The sequence below is a fragment of the Trachemys scripta genome, chromosome 24 (genome assembly GCF_013100865.1).
Source record: "Trachemys scripta elegans isolate TJP31775 chromosome 24, CAS_Tse_1.0, whole genome shotgun sequence".
In the NCBI taxonomy this organism is placed as follows: domain Eukaryota; kingdom Metazoa; phylum Chordata; order Testudines; family Emydidae; genus Trachemys; species Trachemys scripta.
The window spans coordinates 3,818,380-3,823,610 of NC_048321.1; positions in this window are offsets into that span (position 1 = coordinate 3,818,380).

Consider the following 5,231-nt stretch of genomic DNA (forward strand, 5'->3'; position numbering starts at 1 on the left):
CGTCCTAGTGCCCCCCCCCCAGAGCCTCCCTCATCCCACCCCCCCTCGTCCTAATGCCCTCCCCCCCAGAGCCTCCCTTGCCCCAACCCCCCTCGCCCTAATGCCCTCCCCCCAGAGCCTCCCTTGCCCCAACATCCCCTCGCCCTAATGCCCTCCACCCAGAGCCTCCCTTGCCCCAACATCCCCTCTCCCTAATGCCCTTCCCCCAGAGCCTCCCTTGCCCCAACATCCCCTCTCCCTAACGCCCTCCCCCCAGAGCCTCCCTTGCCCCAATCCCCCAGTGCCCTAATGCTTCCCCCCCAGAGCCCCCCTTGCCCCAACCCCCCAGTGCCCTAATGCCCTCCCCTCCAGTGTCCTGGACCCCCAGTGCAAGTCCAGGCCCCTAGCCCCACAATGCCCTCCTCCCAGAGCCTGCCTTGCCCTAATGCCCTCCCCACAGTGCCCTAATGCCCTCCCCCCAGAGCCCCCTTGCCCTAATGCCGTCCCCCCAGTGCCTTAATGCTTCCCCCCTGAGCTCCCCTTGCCCCAACCCCCAGTGTCCTGGACCCCCAGCGCAAGTCCAGGCCCCCAATGCCCTGCCCCCCTGCACCCAGCCCGGCCCTTCTGTGCTCAGTCCTGGGCAGCACAGAGCCTCTCAGCCATTGCCAGCGGGTCTGGATGCTGCCAGTGCAGGTGTGAGGGGGGTCTGTGCTTGCAACATAGGCATCGATAGACATGCTGCCCTTTGATCTAGATTGAAGCTAGCTTGGGTATGTGCTCACAATGTAGACACAGAGCCAGAGCCCTCCTCCACCATCCTGCCTGGTGGCATGAGGCAGACTGATAATCAGAATACGGACGCTTCTCTAAAGGAGTTCCTGAAGGCAGCTGCTCTCCAAGGAAACCCCCAGGGTGCTGGGATAGGCAGGCCTAGGCCCCAGAGGACATGGGTGCAGTGGAGTGTCCAGGATGGCTCTGTGTCTGAACAGCTCCCCAAGACCTGTGGGGTTCACAGGAACCTTGGGGACAGCATTCCCAAAACCTGAAAGAGAAATGCAGAGCCAACTCTGAAGAGAACCTGAGTCCCCTGTGCAGAGGTTGGCATCTAGGGGCAGCCCTTTATGGCTGGCACAGATTAGAGACACAACAGGCAGCTGGGGAAAGCGTTGAAGTACCCATCGGAGTTACTTGCATATAAATCTGAACCTCCCCAGAGGAACAGAAACCACTTACTTCCATATAGCACCATTGAACTTACTGACAGGTTTCAGAGTAGCAGCCGTGTTAGTCTGTATCCGCAAAAAGAACAGGAGTACTTGTGGCACCTTAGAGACTAACAAATTTATTAGAGCAGTAGCCCACGAAAGCTTATGCTCTAATAAATTTGTTAGTCTCTAAGGTGCCACAAGTACTCCTGTTCTTTTTATTGAACTTACTGTCCATTTTATATGCCCATGGATAGATGGACTTGTTACCCGCACAAAATTCTTTGTTACTCACACATTCAAGGGCATCCGCCCAGTTCCTAGGGCTCCAGGCATAACCCTTTTAATTTAGGCACCCCCATCCTTTCCCAGTTCCTAGGGCTTCCGGCGAAAAGCACCTAACTTTACCCCTCTGTGGGCTCCAGGCAAACACTCTGTCCCTGAGGAATCAGAGCAAACACCCTTTCCCTATGGACTCAGGGCTTAATCTTTTGTGGGTTTACGGGGTCTTTTACCAGTGAAAGAGCCTTACACAGTAATACACTACATAACCTCTATTTATTAACAGTCACCAAAAACAGACTGCACACGCTACACATACAGTGCTCACCACTCCCAATAAGACACATGAAGTTTACCTGATGGCCAGTCAGGATCAGGTCCATCTGGGGGACTCCAGTTTCTGCACGGTGTTATTGGCAGAGTGTTGAGGTCTGGCAGCTCTGATCTTGGGGCTGTGTCCTGGAGTTGGTTCCCAAAGAACTTCCTTTTGGACTCCAGTTTATATAGTGAAATTTGAGTCCTTTTTAGCTGTACCTTAACCAATCATTTTACTAAAATTTTACTAACCAATCCTAACATAGTGTAACAAAATTCTTTAACCAGTCCTACCCCACCACCTTAATTGATTTACACCTAGCAAAATTAATTATGTAACAAACAGAAACAATTAAAGAACCAGACAGATTGTACAGATAAACAATAAGGAAGTGGGGACCATAAAGAGAAAACAATAAAGAAATGAGGATTTCACAACCACAACTCTTGATAAGTGATTTCTTGCCATACAGAATGCTGTCAAACTAAGTTTTCTTTAGCCATCTTAAGATCTGTTTCTTTATCTGGTGATAGTGGGTGTTACTAAGATGGGACCTCCTTCTTCACAGCCTGATATTACAGTGTTTTAATGTCATTTAGATGGAATGTGAGGATGTGACTTCCTGCTTCTCAGCTATGGCTGCTGCTCGGCTGCTCTTTTAGGCCTGGTCTACACTACGAGTTTAGGTCGAATTTAGCAGCGTTAAATCAAATTAACCCTGCACCTGTCCACACTACAAAGCCATTTACTTCGACATAAAGGGCTCTTAAAATCGATTTCTGTACTCCTCCCCGACGAGGGGAGTAGCGCCAAAATCAACATTGCCAGTTCGAATTAGGGTTAGTGTGGATGTAATTCAACGGTATTGGCCTCCAGGAGCTATCCCACAGTGCACCATTGTGACCGCTCTGGACAGCAATCTGAACTCAGATGCACTGGCCAGGTAGACAGGGAAAAGCCCCGCGAACTTTTGAATTTCATTTCCTGTTTGCCCAGCATGGAGAGCACAGGTGACCACGCAGAGCTCATCAGCACAGGTAACCATGCAGTCCGAGAATCGAAAAAGAGCACCAGCATGGACCGTACAGGAGGTACTGGATCTGATCGCTGTATGGGGAGACGATTCCATGCTAGCAGAACTACATTCCAAAAGACAAAATGCCAAAACATTTGAAAAAATCTCCAAGGGCATTATGGAGAGAGGCCACAATAGGGACTCATATCAGTGCTGTGTGAAAGTTAAGGAGCTCAGACAAGCATACCAGAAAACCAAAGAAGCAAACGGAAGGTCCGGGGCAGGGCCATAGACATGCCGTTTCTACGCTGAGCTGCATGCAATTCTAGGGGGGCTGCCACCACTACCCCACCCCTGACCGTGGATTCCGATGAGGGGTTACTCTCAGCCATGCCTGAGGATTTTGCGGACGGGGAAGATGAGGAAGAGGAGGAGGAGGACAAGCTTGCGGAGAGCACACAGCACTCTGTTCTCTCCAACAGCCAGGATCTTTTTCTCAGCCTGACTGAAGTACCCTTCCAAGGCGGTATCCCAGACCATGAAGCCATGGAAGGGACCTCTGGTGAGTGTACCTTTGTAAATATAAAACATGGTTTAAAAGCAAGCGTTTTTTAATGATTAATTTGCCCTGAGGACTTGGAATGCATTCGCAGCCAGTACAGCTACTGGAAAAGTCTGTTAACGTGTCTGGGGATGGAGCAGAAATCCTCCAGGGACATCTCCATGAAGCTCTCCTGGAGGTACTCCAAAAGCCTTTGCAGAAGGTTTCTGGGCAGGGCAGCCTTATTCCGTCCTCCATGGTAGGACACTTTACCACGCCATGCTAGTAGCAAGTAATCTGGTATCATTGCATGACAAAGCCTGGCAGCATATGGTCTCGGTGTTTGCTGGCATTCAAGCAACATCCGTTCTTTATCTCGCTGTGTTATCCTCAGGAGAGTGATATCGTTCGTGGTAACCTGGTTGAAATACAGGAATTTAATTAAGGGGACAGAGGTGGCCGTTCCTACTGGGCTGTTTGCCTGTGGCTGAAAAGAAATCCTTCCCTGCAGTTAGCCAAGTGGTTGGGGGTGGGGGTGGGGCATTGGCGCTGAGCTTTTCATGTTTGGCTAGCGGGGATCTTCCCTGATACCAGCCACGCAGTGTGGGGAGGGGTAAAGCAATCATCCCAGAGAATTTAATGGGCGGGGGGGGGGGGGGCTAGTTTGGTTTCTGCTGCTGCATGTTAACACGAAAACCGCAGCACTCAACGGGCTTTGCTTGGTATGGGAAAGCAGGATGCTGCTTTTATGAAGGTTGCAGAAGCCTAAAGACAATGGCTTACCATGGCCTCATGCAAGCCGAATTCTGTTGCCCGGCTCTGCGTCTGTGATCTCTAACACCAAAGCTGCAGGCACTCAATATTAAGATGCAAAATGCGACCTTGTACTGAAATAACATGTGCTATGTAATGTGAATAGTGTTGTTCACTGTGAAAGAGTATAAGCATTGTTCTGTAAAATGTATCTTTTTAAATACTTCTCTCCCTTTTTTCCCTCCCGCAGCTGCAAATTTTTCAAGCCTCCCTCCTCCGTCCCGAAGGCTATCTCAGATAAGGCAGTGAAAAAAACGCATGTGAGACTAAATGTTCTCTGAGATCATGCAGTCGATCCGCAATGAAAGAGCTCATCTGAATGAGTGGAAGGACATGGTATCAAAGTACAGGAAAGCTGCCAATGAACGTGAGGACAGGAAGGACAAACATGAGGACAGGAGGGACGCTCGAGATGACAGGTGGTGGCAGGAAGATCAGAGGAGGCAGGATGCAACGCTGGGGCTGCTGCGTGATCAAACGGACATGCTCCGGCGTCTGGTGGAGCTTCAGGAACGGCAGCAGGATCACAGAGTTCCGCTGCAGCCCCTGTATAACCGCCCTCCCCCCTCCCCAAGTTCCATAGCCTCCTCACCCAGACGCCCAAGAATGTGGGGGGTGAGGCTCCGTGGACCCTGCCACTCCACCCCAGTGGACAGCCCAAGCAAAAGGCTGTCATTATTTTGAACTTTTGAAGTGGCCTTTTCCTTCCCTCCTCCCCTCCTCCCAAACCCCACCTTGTCATTTCTCTCCCTATGTTTATAATCAATTAATAAAGAATACATGATTTTTAAACGATAGTGACTTTATTTCCTTTGAAAGCAAGCTGTGATCGAAGGGGGGAGGGTTGGTTGCTTACAGGGAATGAGTTAATCAAAGGGGCAGGTTTTCATCAAGGAGAAACAAACAGAACTTTCACACCGTAGCCTGGCTAGTCATGAAACTGGTTTATTTCCTTTGAAAGCAAGCTGTGATCAAAGGGGGGAGGGTGGGTTGCTTACAGGGAATGAGTCAATCAAGGGGGCAGGTTTTCATCAAGGAGAAACAAACAGAACGTTCACACCGTAGCCTGGCCAGTCATGA